This window comes from Arachis hypogaea, chromosome 2, assembly GCF_003086295.3.
Source record: "Arachis hypogaea cultivar Tifrunner chromosome 2, arahy.Tifrunner.gnm2.J5K5, whole genome shotgun sequence".
Classification (NCBI taxonomy): Eukaryota; Viridiplantae; Streptophyta; class Magnoliopsida; order Fabales; family Fabaceae; genus Arachis; species Arachis hypogaea.
Window position 1 is genome coordinate 62,889,351 of NC_092037.1, and position 21,394 is coordinate 62,910,744.

General features: G+C 43.0%; 1 non-coding gene across 1 annotated transcript; it reads right to left on the reverse strand.

Moving 5' to 3' along the window:
- Positions 1–20,865: 20,865 nt before the first annotated feature.
- Positions 20,866–20,973, reverse strand: LOC112766890 (small nucleolar RNA R71). Its single transcript, XR_003184603.1, has one exon. It is a non-coding gene; the product is annotated as a small nucleolar RNA R71 (small nucleolar RNA).
- Between the last annotated feature and the right edge of the window lie 421 nt (positions 20,974–21,394).

Sequence of the window (21,394 nt, forward strand, 5' to 3'; positions counted from 1 at the left end):
TACTTTCCAACGCCGTTAAGAGCGCGCCATTTGGAGTTCTGTAGCTCCAGAAAATCCATTTTGAGTGCAGGGAGGTCAGATTCCAACAGCATCAGCAGTCCTTTTGTCAGCCTTTTTTAGAGTTTTGCTCAAGTCCCTCAATTTTAGCCAGAAATTACCTGAAATTACAGAAAAATACACAAACTCATAGTAAAGTCCAGAAATGTGAATTTAACATAAAAACTAATGAAAACATCCCTAAAAGTAGCTTGAACTTGCTAAAAACTACCTAAAAACAATGCCAAAAAGCGTATAAATTATCTGCTCATCATTAACTAAGTTAACGTGGTAGTTAATGTAGAAGAAAAGGGAACTCCAATGTTAAGAGAAAACGTGAACACCACTAACGTTGGAGAACTTGGCAATGATCCACGTTAAGAGTCACGTTAACTTAGTTAACGTGAACTCTAACGTGGAAGAGGAAAATAAAAGCCAACGTTAGTGACACTCACTTTTGTCACTAACGTTGGACCAACTAGCATTGCCTACGTTAACTCTCATGTTAAGACTATTAACGTGAAAGTTAACGTGGAGTTAAGATCAAAGAGCCAACGTTAGTGACACTCACTTTTGTCACTAACGTTGGAAGATGGCATCACTACTATGTTAAGAGCCACGTTAACTTAGTTAGCGTAAGTTCCAACGTAGAGAATGTGGCATTTGGAGCGTTAGTGACAAAGGTGAGTGTCACTAACACTCTCGAAGGTGGATCACACCTACGTTAAGAGTCACGTTAGCTATACTAATGTGGACTCTAACGTAGGAACAAAGGGGCACTAAGCAACGTTAATGGGAAAAGTGATTCCCATTAACGTTCGCGAAGGGGTACAAGCCAACATTATTGGGAAAAGTGAATCCCAATAACGTTGGCCAAATTTTGAGAAAGCAACGTTAGTGGTCACGTTAAGACCACTAACGTTGGATTTAACGTGGATGTATGAGGTTGGAACGTTAGTGGAAAAAGTGAATGCCACTAACGTTCTCGAACCCACAATGGCAATCAATGTTAAATCTTACTAAATACCCAAAGCCTAATTCATATTTCTCTGCAAGTTGGGCCCACTAAAGATGAGAACTGCTTCAACTCAACATCCAAAGCCCACATCCAAGACTTGAAGAACTCACTAGAAGATCAAGAGGAGTAGTATATATAGGAGTAGTTTTGAACTATAGAGAAGCTTGGCACTTTTGGAAACTACTCTCTATAGATTTACTTTTCTGCACTTTTAGCATGGATTCTTCTTTTCTGCCATTTTTCATTTCTAGAGATATGAACAACTAAACCCCTTTCATTGGGTTAGGGAGCTCTGTTGTAATTTGATGGATCAATTATAGTTTTCATTCTTCTTCTTCTTTCTTTTCTCTTGATTTTACTAGAAAGCTTTCGATCTTAATTCAATTGGTTAGTTGTCTTGGAAAAGAAACTCTCCATAATTGGATCTCCTTTAAGCCTTGGAAAAGGGATGAAGAGATCATGCTAGAAATGCTTTCTCATGTTGGACCAAATTGGGGTTTGGGCGGATATAGTGACATGTAATCCTCCCAACACTTTGATTTGGAAATACATGTGGTATAATCAGTGACCATACTTCATCTCTTCCCATGAGCAATTAAATCAAGGAATTGGGCAATTGTTCAAGCTTAGAGAGATTGGATTGCCAAGGAATTGGGATTCAATCACTTAAGATTGCCAAGGAGATCAATGAATGCATTGATTGAGGAAGAGATGAGAATGAACTTGATCCAGAGAATGCAACATCTCCCGAACCCAATAATTTCCCCATTTCTGATCTTACTCATTCTCTTTACTTTCTGCCATTTAATTTCATGCTCATTACCCTAAAACCCCATTTAAGATTCTACCCTTTAATTTCTCTTATTTACTTTCCAGTCATTTAAATTTCTGCATCTCAATCTAAATTCTGTTTAGCTCAACTAGCATATCTTTCTAACTAAAGTTGCTTGACCAATCAATCCTTGTGGGATTCGACCTCACTCAATTATGAGTTTTACTTGACGATAATTCGGTATACTTGCCGAAGGAAAATTTATTGAGAGACAAGTTTTCATGCATCATTGGACGAGGTCGAACAAGCCTTTGTGAGTGTATTGGAGGATATTTAGGGGGAGCCTCCGCATCTGGATACTAAGAAATTTCTGGGGGACCCGTCTTTGGTCCGAAATGTGTTGGGTACTGACTGACGTGTTTTTCATTTTATTCTATTTTACCCCTGTGATCCATGACTTTTGTTTGTTGATTCTGTCTTTTCTGTTTTTCAGAAATGTCAAAAAACAACGACTCCATGAAGGATTTCATAAAAGCCGCTGCACAAAACATCTCAGTCAAGGCGGCTGGGGAGGGGTCTTCTCAAACCATCATGAAACCGCCCGTGCCGAGTTCCCTTGGGCCGAGGAGGGTGATCCCTACTCCTCGGGTTTGCCTGGCAGATCCTCCACAAACTTCTACTGCTGCTTCTGGTGCTTCTTCCTCGAAAAAGCAGAAAACATCTGAGCCCTTTAACCTGGATGCCCCAGATTTTGATGCTGTCGAGTTTGTCGACCGCAAATTGCCCCTTATGGTGTGCTTTCCATGGATGATGTGTCCCTTCTTCAGCACCTAGATTTTATCACCAGAAATAGTGTGAAGATGGCACATATGGGTGCGGCTATTTTCCGAACGGCTCAGGGTATCCCGATTCATGCTACGAAATCCTTCATGGAGGAGGCTAAATCGGAGTTTGATCGGATCAAGGGTCTGAAGGAGGAGTTAGAGGTGAAGTTGGTGAAGGTAGAAAAGGAATTGGAGGGTGAGAAGGCTAGCTCTATCGCATTGGCGGCTTCCTTGAAGTTGGCTGAGGACATGGCATTGAAGCACAAGGATAGCTATGTCTCAGCTTATAGGGAGTTGGTGCATCTCCGAGATGTCTTGGAAACTGCTCGGGTTGATTATGCCGAGCTCCAGGGTCACCTTGTAGGCAGCGTGACTGCCGCCTATGAGAACCTGAGGGAGCAAGTCCGGATTATTGCCCCAGATGCCGACTTGACTCTCTTTAGTCTTGATAATGTAGTAAAGGATGGCAAGATTGTCCCGGATGATCCTGATGATGACGTTGAGCCTCTTCCTGCGCCTTCTCTTAAAGCTTCTGCTATGCCGGTCTCTTCAGCCCCCTCGACCGTAGTTGAGCCCGATCCTGATTGTCAGATCTTGAGTCGAGGCGACGGGACGGTGGATGCGGTACCTCTCCAGACTCGTCCTCCTTCACCTCATGTTGATGCCGCTAGTGAGGGACTTCCGAATTCTCTTTAATTATCCTTGGTATATTTTGGCGTAGCCTGGCATGTGGGCTTTTGAACTTTTTATTTTGTAAAGCATGCTTCTGACTTTGGTACTTCTTTTGTTGCTTTGCTTAGCAACTTTATTTTTGTTAAACAAAATAGTCTCCGAACTCTTGGGGCTGACTTTGATGGCTTCTTGAGTTCGTTCATTACTGCGACTTGTGTTTGGATTAGACCTTTTTGCTTTATGTTTGTAGCCCAACTTCTGTTAAGGCTGAGTCCACCTTGTGTGTTGGTCTTCTTTCTCTGTCCCGAAGTTATCTTTAGCAATCTATTTCGGTTGGACCTTTTGTGAGGTCTCTATTAGGATTTGCTTTTTAAGGTTTCTGGGTGGCCATTTTTATCATGTCGAGCTCTTACGAGTTATATCTGTAATTCTCTTTCTTGGACTTTGTTCAAGTCTCTTTCAGGGATTACTTTATAACTCTTTGTTGTTTGTGTCGACTTCGTCATGTCGGGCTCTTCTGGGTTATTTCTGTAGCTTTATCTTTCCGGGCCGACTTTGTCATGTCGGGCCCTGTCGAGTTGCTTTGATAATCCTCTCTCTTGGACCCTGTTTTAGGTCTCTTTCAGGGATTACCTTTTTGTAGCTTTTTTTTCCGGGCCGACTTTGTCATGTCGGGCCCTATCGAGTTACTTGATAATCCTCTTTTTTGGACCTTGTTTTAGGTCTCTTTTAGGGATTACCTTTTTGTAGCTTTTTCTTTCCGGGCCGACTTTGTCACGTCGGGCCTTGTCGAGTTACTTGATAATCCTCTTTTTTGGGCCTTGTTTTAGGTCTCTTTCAGGGATTATCTTTTGTAACTTTTTGTTTCTGGGCCGACTTTATCCTGTCGAGTTACTTGATAATCCTCTTTTTTGGACCTTGTTTTAGGTCTCTTTCAGGGATTACCTTTTGTAACGTTTTGTAGGAGTCCGACTTCGTCGTGTCGGGCTCTTTGAAGTTATAGTAATCCTCTTTTATAGGGTTGGCCAGACCTCTTTCCAGGGCTTTACTTATAACTTGGGTTGTTGTGACTGGTCCGACTTTTTGTGTCGGCCAGTCTTCAAGTTATTTTATAGCAATCCATTTTATTAGGACCTCGTCAGGTCCTTTCTATGAATCACTTTCTATAACTTCTTGCATTATTCTATTTTCATCTTTGTCGATTTTGTAGAATTTGGGTTTTTAGCCCTCGTTTTTATTGTGATCGCGCAGTGAATTTGATTTTCACTTTCTGTCGATTTGTAGCTTTACAATCGGGCGATGAATATTTTCAGAATAATACGACTTGAGCGTTTGTAGAGAATCTGAACAAATTTTATTAAAAAAGAATGCAAATATACATGAGGAGTTAATTTGCTAAGTCGGGTGATTTGTAGGTCTTGGCGGGGCACCTCGTTAAAAAACCTTTTTCAGAAAAAAGAGTGCACCTTGTCCAAGATCTTTTATCATCCCTAGCTATAGTACCTTCTTAGGTTGCAGGCGTGCCATGATCTAGGAAGCTCTCGCCCGTCGAGTTCGGAAAGCTTGTAGTAGCCCTTTCCCAATACTTCTATGACTCGGAAGGGTCCTTTCCAGTTTGCTGCCAGCTTTCCTTCTCCAGGTCGAGTTGTTCCTATGTTGTTTCAGATTAGGATGAGGTCGTTTTTAGCAAAGGCCCACTGTATTACTTTTCGGTTTTATCTGGAGGCCATTCGTTTTTTCAGCGCCTCTTCCCTTATCCGAGCTTTCTCTCGGATTTTTAGAAGTAAGTCGAGCTCTTTCCTTTGAAGTTGGGAATTGCCTTTTTCGCTAAAATGGATTACTCTGGGTGATCCTTTTTCGACCTCCACTGGGATCATTGCCTCTATTCCGTAGGCTAATCAGAAAGGTGACTCCTTTGTCGTGGAATGTGGAGTCGTTCGATATGCCCATAAGACTTGCGGGAGCTCTTCAGCCCAGGCTCCCTTTGCATCCTGTAATCTCTGTTTTAACCCTGCTAGTATAACTTTATAAGCAGCTTCGGCTTGCCCATTGCTTTGGGGGTGCTCGACAGAGGTGAATTATTGTTTTATATTCAGGTCGGCCTCTAGTTTTCTGAAGCTTGCATCTGTGAACTGGGTACCATTGTCTGTAGTGATGGAGTATGGAACTCCGAACCTTGTGACGATTTTTTCTGTATAGAAACTTCCGACTTCTTTGAGTTGTAGTGTTGGCTAGGGGTTCTGCCTCAATCCATTTTGTGAAGTAGTCTATTCCTACTATGAGAAATTTGACTTGTCCCGATCCTTGAGGAAAAGGTCCGAGGAGATCGAGTCCCCATTTTGCGAATGGCCAAGGTGAGGTTATACTGATGAGTTCTTCTGGCGGAGCGGTGTGGAAGTTGGCATGCTTTTGACATGGTGAACATGTCCTTACAAATTCTGTGGCTTCTTTTTATAGAGTTGGCCAATAGAATCCTACCCGAAGTACTTTTTTGGCAGTGCTTGCGCTCCGAGGTGATTACCACAAATGCTACTGTGTACTTCTTCTAGGATATCCTTAGTGTTGGAAGTCGGCACGTATTTTAGCAATGGTGTTGAAATCCCTCTTTTGTATAAAGTATTATTTATGATGGTGTAGTATTGTGCTTTCCGTTTTAACCTCATTGCCTCTTTCTCATTTGTAGGGAGGGCTTCTGTTGTGAGGTAATTAATTATGGGGGTCATCCATCCCTGATCGCGACCTATTATGGCTAGGACCTCTTCTTCTTCTGAGATTGATGGCTTCTGTAGAATTTCTTGGATAAGGCTTCTATTGTTGCCTCCTGGTTTGGTGCTGACTAGTTTTGAGAGTGCATCGGCCTGGGTATTCTGTTCTCGGGGTACGTGTCAAATCTCATGCTCTCCGAGTTGTTCGAGCTGTTCCCTGGTTTTGTCCAAGTATTTTTTTCATAGTGGGATCTTTGGCTTGGTAGCTTCCTGTTATTTGTGAAGTGACTACTTGTGAGTCGCTGAAGATGATAAGTTTTTGAGCTCCAACCTCCCTAGCCAGCTTTAAACCAGCTAGTAGTGCCTCATATTCCGCTTGATTGTTTGAGGCAGGGAACCCGAATTTGAGGGAGAGTTTGATTTAGGTCCCCTGGTCGCTTTCAATTATTACGCCTGCGCCACTTCCCATTTTATTTGAGAAGCCATCCACATATAGATTCCATTCTGCGGGAATTTCTGGTGTGTTCATAAATTTCACAATGAAGTCAGCCAAACATTGAGATTTGACGGCCGTCCGAGCTTCGTATTGAAGGTCGAATTCGGACAAATTGACTGTCCATTGCAAGATTCTGCCTGCCAAGTCTGTTTTCTGTAGGATTCCTTTTATGGACTGGTTGGTCTGAACTTTAATAGTGTGAGACTGGAAATATGGGCGAAGTCGTTGAGATGTTATTATGAGAGCGTAAGCGAACTTTTCTATTTTCTGGTAGTTCTGCTCGGACCCTTGTAACGCTTTGCTAATAAAGTATATGGGTTGTTGCCCACTGTTGTCTTCTCGGACCAGTGCTGAGGCTATTGCCCGATTTCCCACTGCGAGGTACAAGATGAGTAGTTCTCCTTCCCGTGGCCGACTTAATATAGGTGGCCGTCCCAGAAATTTTTTGAAGTCTGGAAGGCTTGCTCGCATTCAGCTGTCCATTCAAACTCCTTTCCCTTCCTTAGAGTGGCGTAAAAGGGGAGAGATCTTATTGCTGATCCAGCCAGGAATTTGGAAAAGGCTGCCAACCGCCCGTTGAGTTGTTGTACCTCTTTGATACAAGTCGGACTTTTCATGTCGAGTACGGCCCTGCACTTGTCCGGGTTTGCCTCGATTCCTCTCTGCGAAGGTATATCTCGTGGGATTGAGTCGCATGCCGTGTCGTCTTATGGTGTTGAATACTTGTGTCAGGTCGGATAATAACATCTCTTCGTTTTGCGTCTTCACTAGCATGTCGTCTACATAGACCTCCATGATCTTTCCGATGTGATTCAAAAAAACTTTGTTCATTAATCTTTGGTAAGTTGCTCCCGCGTTTTTGAGACCGAAGGGCATAACAATATAGCAGTAATTTGCCTTTGGGATTAAGAAAGGGGTTTTTTCTTGGTCGGGTGGGTACATTGGGATTTGGTTATATCCCGAGTATGCATCTATAAAGGCGAGGTATTTGTATCCGGAGGAGGCATCTACCATTGTGTTGATGTTTGGGAGCGGGTAAGGATCCTTCGGGCAAGCTTTGTTGAGATCGGTATAGTCGGTGCACATTCTCCACTTCCCATTTGACTTTTTTACCAAAACGACATTAGCAAGCCATAGCGGGTATTTGACTTCTCTTATGAAGCCTGCCTCCAGTAGAGCTTGTACCTGTTCTTCCACTGTTTGAGAGCGTTCTGGTCCTAGCTTTCTATGCCTTTGTTGTACCGGCCGAGATCCCGGGTAGACTGCTAGCTTGCGGCACATTAGTTTAGGATCTATGCCTGGCATGTCTGCGGCTTTCCATGCAAAGAGGTCGGCGTTGTCGCGTAGGAACTGTATGAGTGATTCTTTTATGTCCCCTTTTAGGAGTGTGCCGATGTTGGTTGTTTGGTTCGAGGTGTTCCCGATCTGGATTTTCTCTATTTCTCCTTCAGGTTGTGGGCAGAGCTCCTCCCGCCTCCGAACTCCACCGAGCTCGATTGTGTGGAATTTTTTTCCTCTGCCTCTGAGGTTTAGACTTTCGTTGTAACAGCAGCACGCCATCTTCTGATCTGCCTTTACTGTGGCTATTCCACCTGCAGTTGGGAACTTCATGCATAGATGCGGAGTTGAGACTATTGCGCCGAGCTGATTTAACGTTGCCCGACCTATTAGGGCATTGTAGGCTGAGCTTACGTTGACGACGATGTAATCTATTTTGAGTGTTCTTGACTGACTTCCTTTTCCAAAAGTTGTGTGGAGCGAGATGTATCCCATTGGTTGAACTGGGGTATCTCCTAGCCCGAACAGGCTGTTCGGATATGTTCTGAGTTCTTTTTCTTCCAAGCCGAGTTTGTTGAAAGCAGTTTTGAATAAGATATCGGCAGAGCTCCCCTGGTCTATCAATGTGCGGTAAAGATTTGCATTTGCCAGTATAATAGTGATGACCATGGGATTGTCATGCCCTGACGCGACGACGGATGCATCTTCCTTGGTAAAAGTGATCGCCGGGATGTTGGGTGCTTCCTCCTTTTCTGCAACATGGTATACGTCTTTGAGATGTCTTTTGCGAGATGATTTGGAGATTCCTCCCCCGGCGAATCCGCCGTGTATCATGTGGACATGTCTTTCTGGCATCCAGGATGATCGCGCGGTTGGTCCGACATCTTCTACTCTTCTTCTTTTCCTTTGTTCATCATCATGGGTGGCCAGGTATCGATCTAGCTTTCTTTCTCGTACGAGCTTTTCTATGAGTGGAGTGCCCACGAATTCGATGGTATTCACAATATTCAGCCCGGTTTCCTCCTCCTTTTTTGCCTTTGAGTGGTCGAGCTAGTGGTATTTTTTCTGTGTTGCAAACCTCACTGTAGACATCCACAAGAGACACCCGAAGTGGGGTGTAATTGTGGTATTTTTTGATTTTCTCTCCATGGCGATCTTCCTTCTTTCTGGAATCTTTGTCTTTATCCCGAGAGGTGAACCCGACCTTTGAGGTCTCTCCTAATCGGGAGTTTTTTTCCATGTTGATGTACTTTTCCGCTCGTTCTTGCACCTCGTTCAGAGACGTGGGGTACTTCTTTGATATAGATTGACTAAAAAACCCTTCTCGCAGGCCATCAATGAGGCCCATGATAGCGGCTTCTGTTGGCAGGTTTTGTATATCCAGACATGTCTTGTTGAATCTCTCCATGTAGTTGCGCAGGGTTTCCCTTTCTCCTTGTCTGATTCCCAGTAAGCTCGGCGCATGTTTAGCTTTGTCCTTTTGGATGGAGAATCTAGCCAGGAATTTCTTGGCCATGCCATCGAAACTCGAGATGGATCTAGGAGGGAGGTTGTCGAACCATATAATTGTTGTTTTTGTTAAAGTAGTTGGAAAGGCTTTGCAACGAACTGCATCTGAGGCGTCAGTGAAATACATTCTGCTCCTGAAGTTGCTGAGATGATGGCTGGGATCCGTAGTGCCATCGTACAAGGTCATGTCTGGGAGTTTAAAGTCTTTTGGGATTTTTGTCTTCATGATCTCCTTGGTGAATGGATCTTGCTCCATGCGGGTGCTATCTTCGGGAGTGGATCGGCTGGCTTTAGTCTTGACATCGGTTTCAAGTTTTTGGAGTTTATTCTCTAATTCCCGGCGTTGCCTTATTTCTCTTTGCAGGTCCTTCTCAGCCTCTCGTTGGCGTAGAGCTTCTTCCTCAAGTTATTTTAACCGATCTTGAAATGCATCCAGGGCTTCCTCGTTTGGGGAGTTCTTTTTGTTGATTTGGGGAGTATCTTTTGGTGTAGTGTCCGCATTTTTGTGCTGCGTTCTATCCTCTAGATTTGAGTCGTGGTTGTTGTCATGGTCGTCTGCCATGGTGCTGGGATGACTTCTGTTCATACCCTGGGTCGAGCTGTCCGACTCGGGATGTTCGACAGACAAAGTGACCGACTTCTTCAGGTCAGGGCAACCTGACCTCTTTTCAAAGAGCGCATCCAAAGTCACCAGGAAAGCCCAAAGAAGGGCCCAAATAGAGGAACACGCCCCAAATCCTAAGGCAGCTCAAGCCTACAGAGAGAAGGGCGGTTCCCTTGAAGATAAAGATGACCTCACTTGAAGATAAGATAAAATATAAGATAAGATAACTAACTTATCTTAGAAGGTCACCCTACGCCATTATAAATACACTAGAGCACCCAGGTACAACTCATACTCTGATTCTACTCAATACCTGCTTAATACCCTTGCTAACTTAAGCATCGGAGTCCCTTGTAGTTACCCCCCACCCTCTGGGGACGAAGGATCAGCATCATCACCAAGTCCAACGAGTCGGACACAGCGACTCCGACCACGATCATCAGATCGGACTCTGCAGCTCCGACCAGCATAGAAGATCTCATCCGAGATCGGCTTTTAATTTCAGGTAACCCTCGGAACATTGGCGCCGTTGCCGGGGAACCTGTAAGTCATCCCATTACCATGGCAGACGACCGTGACAACGATCACACCCCAAATCTAGAAGAAAGAACGCCACATAAAAACGCGGACACAACACCAAAAGATACTCCCCAAATCAACAATAAGAACTCCCCAAACGAGGGAGCCCTGGAGGCATTTCAAGATCGGTTGAAACAACTTGAGGAAGACGCTCTACGTCAACGAGAGGCCGAGAAGGATCTACAAAGAGAAATAAGGCGACGCCGGGAACTGGAAACCAAGCTCCTAAAACTTGAAGCCAATGTCAAGACGAAATCTAGCCAATCCACTCCCGAAGATAACGCACGAAGGGAGCAAGACCCATTCACCAAAGAAACATGAAGACAAAAATCCCAAAGGACTTTAAACTCCCAGACATGACCTTATACGACGGCACTACAGATCCCAGCCATCATCTCAGTAACTTTAGAAGCAGAATGTACCTCACCGATGCATCAGATGCAGTTCATTGCAAAGCCTTTCCAACTACTTTAACAAAAACATCAATTAGATGGTTCGACAATCTCCCTCCTAGATCCATCTCGAGTTTCGACGACATGGCTAAAAAATTCCTGGCCAGATTCTCCATCCAAAAGGACAAAGCTAAACATGCTCCGAGCTTACTAGGAATCAGACAAGGAGAGAGGGAAACCCTGCGTAACTACATGGAGAGATTCAACAAAACATGCATGGATATACAAAACCTTCCAACAGAAGCTGCCATCATGGGTCTCATTAATCGCCTGCAAGAAGGTCCTTTTAGTCAATCCATATCAAAAAGTACCCTACATCTCTGAACGAGGTGCAGGAGCGAGTGGAAAAATACATCAACATGGAGGAAAACTCCCGATTAGGAGAGACCTCAAAAGCAGGGTTCACCCCTCGGGATAAAGACAAAGATTCTAGAAAAAAGAAAGATCGACATGGAGAGAAAATAAAAAAATACCACAATTACACCCCTCTTCGGGTGTCTCTTGTGGATGTCTACAAAGAGATTTACAACACAGAAAAAATACCACCAGCTCGACCACTCAAAGGCAAAAAAGGAGAAGGAAACCGGGCTGAATATTGTGAATACCATCGGATCCGCGGGCACTCCACCAATGAGTATTTTGACTTAAAAAATGTCATAGAAAAACTCGTACGAGAAGGAAAGCTGGATCGATACATGGCCACCCGTGATGATGAACAAAGGAAAAGAAGAAGAGCAGAAGAAGTCAGACCAACCGCGCGATCATCCTGGACGCCAGAAAGACATGTCCATATGATACACGGTGGATTCGCTGGGGGAGGAATCTCCAAATCTTCCCGCAAAAGACATCTCAAAGACGTTTACCACGTCGCAGAAAAGAAGGAAACACCCGACATCCCAGCGATCACTTTTACCAAGGAAGACGCATCCGGCATCACGTCAGGGCATGACGATCCCATGGTCATCACTATTATACTGGCAAACGCAAATCTTTACCGCACATTGATAGACCAGGGGAGCTCTGCCAATATCTTATTCAAAACTGCCTTCGACAAACTTGGCTTGGAAGAAAAAGAACTCAGAGCATATCCGGACAGTCTGTTCGGGTTAGGAGATACCCCGGTTCAACCAATGGGATACATCCCACTCCACACAACCTTTGGAAAGGGAAGTCAATCAAGAACACTAAAAAAAGATTACATCGTCGTTGACGTAAGCTCAACATACAATGCCCTAATAGGTCGGACAACGTTAAATCAACTCGGCGCAATAGTCTTGACTCCGCATCTATGCATGAAGTTCCCAACCACAGAAGGTATAGTGATGAGCGGATAATTTATACGCTTTTTGGCATTGTTTTTAGGTAGTTTTTAGTATGATCTAGTTACTTTTAGGGATGTTTTCATTAGTTTTTATGCTAAATTCACATTTCTGGACTTAACTATGAGTTTGTGTGTTTTCCTGTGATTTCAGGTATTTTCTGGCTGAAATTGAGGGACCTGAGCAAAACTCTGATAGGAGGCTGACAAAGGACTGCTGATGCTGTTGGAATTTGACCTCCCTTCACTCGAAAAGGATTTTCTGGAGCTACAAAACTTCAAATGGCGCGCTCTCAATGGCGTTGGAAAGTAGATATCTAGAGCTTTCTAGCAATATATAATCGTTCATACTTTGTTTGAGATTTGATGACGTAAACTGGTGCTCAACGCCAGTTCCATGCTGCATTCTGGAGTCAAACGCCAGAAACACGTCACGACCCAGAGTTGAACGCCCAAAACACGTTACAACTTGGCGTTCAACTCCAAGATAAGCCTCAGCTCGTGGATAAATCAAGCTCAGCCCAAATATACACCAAGTGGGCCCCGGAAGTGGATTTATGCATCAATTACTTACTCCTGTAAACCCTAGTAGCTAGTTTAGTATAAATAGATCTTTTTACTATTGTTTTAGAAGTCTTTTGGGATCATTCGGTCTTGTGACCACGTTTGGGGGCTGGCCATTCGGCCATGCCTGGACCTATCACTTATGTATTTTCAACGGTGGAGTTTCTACACACCATAGATTAAGGGTGTGGAGCTCTGCTGTACCTCAAGTTTCAATGCAATTACTACTATTTTCTATTCAATTCGATTTATTCCTATTCTAAGATATTCGTTGCACTTCAACTTAATGAATGTGATGATCCGTGACACTCATCATCATTCTCACCTATGAACGCGCGTGACTGACAACCATTTTCGTTCTACCTTAGACCGGGCGCATATCTCTTAGATTCCTTAATCAGAATCTTCGTGGTATAAGCTAGAATTGATGGCGGCATTCATGGGAATCCGGAAAGTCTAACCTTATCTGTGGTATTCCGAGTTGGATTCCGGGTTGAATGACTGTGACGAGCTTTAAACTTCTGAAGGCTGGTCTTAAGTGACTGACGAAAAAGAATCACGGGATTCTATTCCAACCTGATTGAGAACCGACAGATGTTTAGCCGTGCTGTGACAGAGCATTTGGAGCATTTTCACTGAGAGGATGGGATGTAGCTATTGACAACGGTGATGCCCTACATACAGCTTGCCATGAAAAGGAGTAAGAAGGATTGAATGAAAGCAGTAGGAAAACAGAAATTCAACAGGGACAAGCATCTCCATACGCTTATCTGAAATTCCTACCATTAATTTACATAAGTATTTATATCCTATTTTATTTATCTTTTAATTATCTAATCCAATCACATTTGAATCAGCCTGACTGAGATCTATAAGATGACCATAGCTTGCTTCATACCAACAATCTCCATGGGATCGACCCTTACTCACGTAAGGTATTACTTGGACGACCCAGTGCACTTACTGGTTAGTTGTGCAGAGTTGTGACTAAGTGTAATTCATGTGTGAGAGCTACCAAATTATTGGAGCCATTGTTGATGATCACAATTTCGTGCACCATATAGCCACAGTAAAGGCAGATCAGAAGATGGCACGCCGTTGTTACAACGAAATTCAAAACCTCAGAGACAGAGGAGAAGAATTCCACACAATCGAGATCGTGGAGTTCAGAGGTGGGAGGAGCTCCACCAACAACCTGAAGGAGAAATAGAGAAAATCCAGATCGGGAACACCCCGAACCACACAACCAACATCGACACACTCCTAAAAGGGGACATAAAAGAATCACTCATATAGTTCCTACGCGACAACGCCGACCTCTTCGCGTGGAAGGCCGCAGACATGCCTGGCATAGATCCCAAACTAATGTGCCACAAGCTAGCAGTCTATCCAGGATCTCGGCCGATACAACAAAGGCGTAGAAAGCTAGGACAAGAACGCTCTCAAGCGGTGGAAGAACAGGTACGAGCTCTACTGGAGGCAGGCTTCATAAGAGAAGTCAAATACCCGCTATGGCTTGCTAATGTCGTTTTGGTAAAAAAGTCAAATGGAAAGTGGAGAATGTGCACCGACTATACCGATCTCAACAAAGCTTGCCCGAAAGAACCTTATCTGCTCCCAAACATCGATGCACTGGTAGAGGCCTCCTCCAGATACAAATACCTCTCCTCCATGGATGCATACTCGGGATATAACCAAATCCAAATGTACCCACCCGACCAAGAAAAAACCTCTTTATTAACCCCAAAGGTAAATTACTGCTACATTGTTATGCCCTTCGGTCTCAAAAATGCGGGAGCCACTTACCAAAGATTAATGAACAAAGTTTTTTCAGATCACATCGGAAAGATCATGGAGGTCTACGTAGACGACATGTTAGTGAAGACGCAAAACGAAGAGATGTTATTATCCGACATGACACAAGTATTCAACACCATAAGACGACATGGCATGCGACTCAATCCCACAAAATGTACCTTCACAGTAGAAGCTGGTAAATTCTTGGGTTTTATGATCACACAGAGGGGTATCGAGGCAAACCCGGACAAGTGCAGGGCCATACTCGACATGAAAAGCCCGACTTGTATCAAAGAGGTACAACAACTCAACGTGCAGTTGGCAGCTTTGTCCAGATTCCTGACGGGATCCGCAATAAGATCTCTCCCCTTCTACGCCACTCTAAGGAAGGAAAAGGAGTTTGAATGGACAGTTGAATGTGAGCAAGCCTTCCAAGACTTCAAAAAATTTCTGGGACAGCCACCTATATTAAGTCGGCCACGGGAAGGGGAACCACTCATCTTGTACCTCGCAATGGGAAATCGGGCAATAGCCTCAGCACTGGTCCGAGAAGACAACAGTGGGCAACAACCCATATACTTTATCAGCAAAGCGTTACAAGGGTCCGAGCAGAACTACCAGAAAATAGAAAAGTTTGCTTACGCTCTCATAATAACATCTCGACGACTTCGCCCATATTTCCAGTCTCACACCATTAAAATTCGGACCAACCAGCCCATAAAAAGAATCTTACAGAAAATAGACTTGGCAAGCAGAATCTTGCAATGGGCAGTTGAGTTGTCCGAATTCAACCTTCAATACGAAGCTCGGACGGCCATCAAATCTCAATATCTGGCCGACTTCATTGCGGAATTTACGAACACACCGGAAGTCCCCACAGAATGGAATCTATACGTGGACGGCTCCTCGAATAAAATGGGAAGTGGCGTAGGCGTAATAATTGAAAGCGACCAGGGGACCCAGATCGAACTCTCCCTCAAATTTGGGTTCCCTGCCTCAAACAATCAAGCGGAATATGAGGCACTACTGGCTGGTTTGAAGCTGGCTAGGGAGGTTGGAGCTCACAAACTTATCATCTTCAGCGACTCACAGGTAGTCACTTCACAGATAACAGGCAGCTACCAAGTCAAAGATCCCACTATGAAAAAGTACCTGGACAAAACTAGGGAATAACTCGGACAACTAGGAGAGTATGAGATTCGACACATACCCCGAGAACAGAATGCCCGGGCCGATGCACTCTCAAAACTAGCCAGCACCAAACCAGGAGGCAACAATAGAAGCCTTATCCAAGAAATTCTACAGAAACCATCAATCTCAGAAGAAGAAAAGGTCCTAGCCATAACAGGTCGCGATCAGGGATGGATGACTTCCATAATTAATTACCTCACCACAGAGGCCCTCCCTACAGATGAGAATGAGGCAAAGAGGTTAAAACGGGAAGCACAATACTATACCATCATAAATAATACTTTATACAAAAGAGGGATTTCAACACCACTGCTAAAATGCGTGCCGACTTCCAACACTAAGGATATCTTAGAAGAAGTACATAGTGGCATTTGTGGCAATCACCTCAGAGTGCAAGCACTCGCCAAAAAAGTACTACGGGCAGAATTCTATTGGCCAACCCTACAAAAAGAAGCCACAGAATTTGTAAGGACATGTTCGCCATGTCAAAAGCATGCTAACTTCCACACCGCTCCGCCAGAGGAACTCATCGGCGTAACCTCACCTTGGCCATTCGCAAAATGGGACTCGATCTCCTCGGACCTTTTCCTCAAGGATTAGGACAAGTCAAATTCCTCATAGTAGGAATAGACTACTTCACAAAATGGATCGAGGCAGAACCCCTAGCCAATGCCACGGTTCAAAGAAGTCGGAAATTCCTGTATAGAAACATCGTCACAAGGTTCGGAGTTTCATACTACATCACTACAGACAATGGTACCCAGTTCACAGACGCAGGCTTCAGAAAACTAGCGGCCGACCTGAATATAAAACAACAATTCACCTCTGTTGAGCACCCCCAAGCCAATGGGCAAGCCGAAGCTACTAACAAATTTATATTAGCAGGGATAAAACGGAGATTACAGGATGCAAAGGGAGCCTGGGCTGAGGAGCTCCCACAAGTCCTATGGGCATATCGAACGACTCCACATTCCACGACAAAGGAGTCACTTTTTCGATTAGCTTACGGAATGGAGGCGATGATCCCAGTGGAGGTTGAAGAAGGATTGATGAGCGGATAATTTGTATGCTTTTTGGCATTGTTTTTAGTATGTTTTTGGTAGTTTTAGTTGAGTTCTTAGTATATTTTTATTAGTTTTTAGTTAAAATTCACTTTTCTGGACTTTACTATGAGTTTGTGTGTTTTTCTGTGATTTCAAGTATTTTCTGGCTGAAATTGAGGGACCTGAGCAAAAAACTGATTCAAAGACTGAAAAGGACTGCAGATGCTATTGGATTCTGACCTCCCTGCACTCGAAGTGGATTTGCTGGAGCTACAGAAGTCCAATTGGCGCGCTCTCAATGGCGTTGGAAAGTAGACATCCTGGGCTTTCCAGCAATATATGATAGTTCATACTTTGCCCAAGATTTGATGGCCCAAACCGGCGTTCAAAGTCACCCTCAGGAATTCCAGCGTTAAACGCCGGAACTGGCACCTAGATGGGAGTTAAACGCCCAAACTGGCATAAAAGCTGGCGTTTAACTCCAAGGAGAGTCTCTACACGAAAATGCTTCATTGCTCAGCCCAAGCACACACCAAGTGGGCCCGGAAGTGGATTTTATGTCATTTACTCATCTTTGTACACCCTAGGCTACTAGTTTTCTATAAGTAGGACCTTTTACTATTGTATTTAAAGGGGGATCTGATCTTTGGAACCTTTTTCTAGAGATCTTTTGATCACTTTGGGAGGCTGGCCATTCGGCCATGCCTAGACCTTGTTCTTATGTATTTTCAACGGTGGAGTTTCTACACACCATAGATTAAGGTGTGGAGCTCTGCTGTACCTCGAGTATTAATGCAATTACTATTGTTCTTCTATTCAATTCCGCTTGTTCTTTGTCCAAGATATCACTTGTTCTTCAACTTGATGAATGTGATGATCCGTGACACTCATCATCATTCTCACTTATGAACAAAGTGACTGACAACCACTTTGTTCTACAAAGCAACAAGGCTCTAGTGTTTATCTCTTGGATTCCTGATACACGATGCAGGGTTGATCGCCTGACAACCGAGTGCTCGCCTGACAAACGAGCCAGCCATTCCGTGAGATCAGAGTCTTCGTGGTATAGGCGAGAACTGATGGCGGCATTCAAGAGAATCTGGAAGGTCTAACCTTGTCTATGGTATTCTGAGTAGGATTCAATGATTGAATGACTGTGACGTGCTTCAAACTCCTAGCAGGCGGGGCGTTAGTGACAGACGCAAAAGAATCGATGGATTTTATTCCGGCCTGACCGAGAACCGACAGATGATTACCCATGCTGTGACAGAGCATAGGCAACGTTTTCACTGAGAGGATGGGAGGTAGCCACTGACAACGGTGAAACCCTACATGAGCTTGCCATGGAAAGGAGTAAGAAGGATTGGATGAAGACAGTAGGAAAGCAGAGAGACGGAAGGGAAGGCATCTTCATACGCTTGTCTGAAGCTCTCACCAATGATATGCATAAGTATCTCTATCTTTATCTTTATGTTTTATTCATCATCTATACCCATTTGAGTCTGCCTGACTAAGATTTACAAGGTGACCATAGCTTGCTTCATAGCAACAATCTCCGTGGGATCGACCCTTACTCGCGTAAGGTTTATTACTTGGACGACCCAGTGCACTTGCTGGTTAGTTGTGCGAAGTTGTGTTTATGCCATGGTATTGAGCACCAAGTCTTTGGAGCCATTACCGGGGATTGTTTCGTGTAAAAGTAGTGATCACAATTTCGTGCACCAAGTTTTTGGCGCCGTTGCCGGGGATTGTTTTGTGTATGGAAAAGTATTGATCACAATTTCGTGCACCAAGTTTTTGGCGCCGTTGCCGGGGATTGTTCGTGTATGGACAACTAACGGTTCTTCTTGTTGCTTAGATTAGGTATTTTTCTTCAGAGTTATTAAGAATGAATTCTAGTGTTTCATGATGATCTGTTGAAATCTGGCTGGCTGAGAAGCCATGTCTAATCTTATTGGACCGAGGTTTCAACTGATCATCACAATAGCTTGTTGATTTCCATCAATCTTGCTATTGGAGCAATGATCTGCTAAGGCTTGGCTGGCCATTGGCCATGTCTAGTGTTTTGGACCGAAGCTTTCTTTGAAAGCTTGGCTGGCTGTGAAGCCATGTCTAATTCCTGGACCGGAGTCTTAGACTAACATTGCAATGATTCCTGGAATTCAAATTGAGAATTCTGAAACCTTTATTTTCTATTAATTTTCGAAAAATCCAAAAAAAAAAACTACAAAATCATAAAAACCAAAAATAATTTTATGTTTCTTGTTTGAGTCTAGAGTCTCATCTTAAGTTTGGTGTCAATTGCATGTTTCTGCTCTTTTTGCATTCATGCATGTGTCTTCATTAATCTTCAAGTTATTCTTGATGATTTTATTACTATGATTTTTAATTCTCTTGACTTGAGTGTTTATGTGTCTCATATGCATTCACATTTTATTAGTGTCAGTAGTATACAAACTGCTAAGTTGGTGTCTTGCATGCATTGTTATTTGATTTTAGTTGCATTTTGATTAGTCCTTATTATTAAAAATCCAAAAATATTTTTAATTTGTGTCTTTTCAAGTCAATAGTACAGAGAATTGAAGATTCAGAACATACAGCAGAGGAATCATACAGAAAAAGCTGGGCGTTCAAAACGCCCAGTGAAGAAGGACAGACTGGCGTTTAAACGCCAGCCAGGGTACCTGGTTGGGCGTTTAACGCCCAAAAAGGTAGCATTTTGGGCGTTAAACGCCAGAATGGATACCATTCTGGGCGTTTAACGCCAGGATGGCACAAGGGGGAAGATTTTGTTTTCAAAATCAATTTTTTTTTCAAGTTTTCAAAGTTTTTCAAAATCAAATCTTTTTCAAATCATATCTTTTCAATCAAATGTTTTCAAAATCAATTTCTTTCCTTTTTCAAAGATACTTGCTAACAATTAATGATTTGATTGAACAATTCAAGTATGTTGCCTTTTCTGTTGAGAGAGGTTTAATGTTTGAATCATATCTTTTCTTGTTAGGTAAGTCATTAATTTTTAAAATCAAATCTTTTTAAAATTGTTTTCAAATCATATCTTCTCAATCACATCTTTTTAAAACCATAACTTTTCAATTAAATCTTTTTTTTTAAACATCTTTTTCAAAATAGTTTTCAATCAAATCTTTTTAATTTCTAATCTCAAAATCTTTTTCAAAAATCATTTGATTTCTTTTCCACTTTCATTTTCGAAAATTAATTAGTGTTTTTTTTAAAAATGTTTTCAAAAATCTTTACTTAATTTTCGAAAATCACTTCCCTTCTTCTCACATCCTTCTACTTATGGAGTATCACTCCTTCTTAATGCACAATTCGAACTCTATCTGATTAAATTCGAATTTTTTTTACCTCTTCCTTCTATTTTTCTTTTCCTCTGACACCTCAAGGAATCTCTATACTGTGACATAGAGGATTCCACATTTTCTTGTTCTCTTCTCTTTCATATGAGCAGGAACAAAAACAAAGGCATTCTTGTTGAAGCTGACCCTGAACCTGAAAGGACCTTGAAGAGAAAGCTAAGAGAAGCCAAAGCACAACTCTCTTTAGAGGACCTGACCGAATTCTTCAAGGAAGAAGAACACATGGCAGCCGAAAACAACAACAATGCAAACAATGCAAGGAAGGTGCTGGGTGACTTTACTGCACCTACTCCCGATTTCTATGGGAGAAGCATCTCTATCCCTGCCATTGGAGCAAACAACTTTGGTCTTAAGCCTAAATTAGTTTCTCTAATGCAACAGAATTGCAAGTTCTATGGACTTCCATTGGAAGATCCTCATCAGTTCTTAGCTGAATTCTTGCAAATCTGTGACACTGTCAAGACTAATGGGGTAGACCCTAAGGTCTATAGACTTATGCTATTCCCTTTTGCTGTAAGAGACAGAGCTAGGACATGGTTGGACTCACAACCTAAAGAAAGCCTGGACTCATGGGAAAAGCTAGTCAATGCCTTCTTGGCAAAGTTCTTTCCACCTCAAAAATTGAGTAAGCTTAGAGTGGAAGTCCAAACCTTCAGACAGAAGGAAGGAGAATCCCTCTATGAAGCTTGGGAAAGATACAAACAATTAATCAGAAAATGTCCCTCTGATATGCTTTCTGAATGGAGCATCATAGGTATTTTCTATGATGGTCTCTCTGAACTATCTAAGATGTCCTTGGATAGCTCTGCTGGAGGATCTCTTCATTTGAAGAAGACGCCTGCAGAAGCTCAAGAGCTCATTGAAATGGTTGCAAATAACCAATTCATGTATACTTCTGAAAGGAATCCTGTGAACAATGGGACCAGTCAGAAGAAAGGAGTTCTTGAGATTGATGCTCTGAATGCCATTTTGGCTCAGAACAAGATATTGACTCAACAAGTCAATTTGATTTCTCAAAGTCTGTCTGGAATGCAAAATGCACCAAGCAGTACTAAGGATGCTTCATCTGAAGAAGAAGCTTATGATCCTGAGAACCCTTCAATGGAAGAGGTGAATTACCTAGGAGAACCCTATGGAAACACCTATAATTCTTCAT